At 69.2% G+C, this 556-nt stretch overlaps 1 protein-coding gene across 1 annotated transcript in view; it reads left to right on the top strand.

The window, feature by feature from the left end:
- Positions 1-556, top strand: part of WSB2 (WD repeat and SOCS box containing 2) — a gene marked incomplete at its 5' end in the record, with an annotated part of 25,410 nt that overhangs the window by 19,154 nt on the left and 5,700 nt on the right. The gene's annotated exons all lie outside the window — the stretch shown is intronic.

Here is a 556-nt window from a genome sequence, read left to right as displayed (position 1 = left end):
GTGAGGTGTCCCTGTGCCCACCGTGGGGGTCCCGTCGCGGGCCGGTGACCAGCGAGCAAAGCCACCCCCCGTGCTAGAGGTGGGGAAACTGAGGCACGGGGTCACGGCAGAGCGGTGGCACCTGGGGTGGTGGGGGGCTTCTGCCATGTCAGAGCTGAGGGGCACAAGGGGTGGGGGGCTCGGTCTGGACCCCAAAGTGCCAAAATAAGGGGGGAATGGGTGAACACTGGACTTGGGGATAGGGGGAGGAAGGAGGTGCATGGGACCCCCAGGACCCCCAAGGGATCTCTCCCCCTCCGGGTGACCCCAGCCCTCAGAGGGGACACGCTGAGCCCAACTGGGGGGACTCCGGCAGGTCTTGGGGTGTCTGTGGGTGCAGCACCCCAATCCTACTGCTCCCTGCACCCCGGCCTCGCTGCACCAGGGAGCCCGAGGCATGGGGACGGAGGGCACCGGGGGGCGAGGGGGGGCATCCCTGCCCTGGTGAGGCACAGTGGGGACATGGGGGGCTGGAGGGTGCGGAATTTGGGGTGCGGGAGGGGGGTGCCCAGCTGTC

Source organism: Corvus brachyrhynchos, unplaced genomic scaffold (genome assembly GCF_000691975.1).
Source record: "Corvus brachyrhynchos isolate BGI_N302 unplaced genomic scaffold, ASM69197v1 scaffold19, whole genome shotgun sequence".
NCBI lineage: Eukaryota > Metazoa > Chordata > Aves > Passeriformes > Corvidae > Corvus > Corvus brachyrhynchos.
The sequence above is the reverse complement of the archived record's forward strand: the minus strand, read 5'-3'. Positions and strand labels throughout refer to the sequence as shown.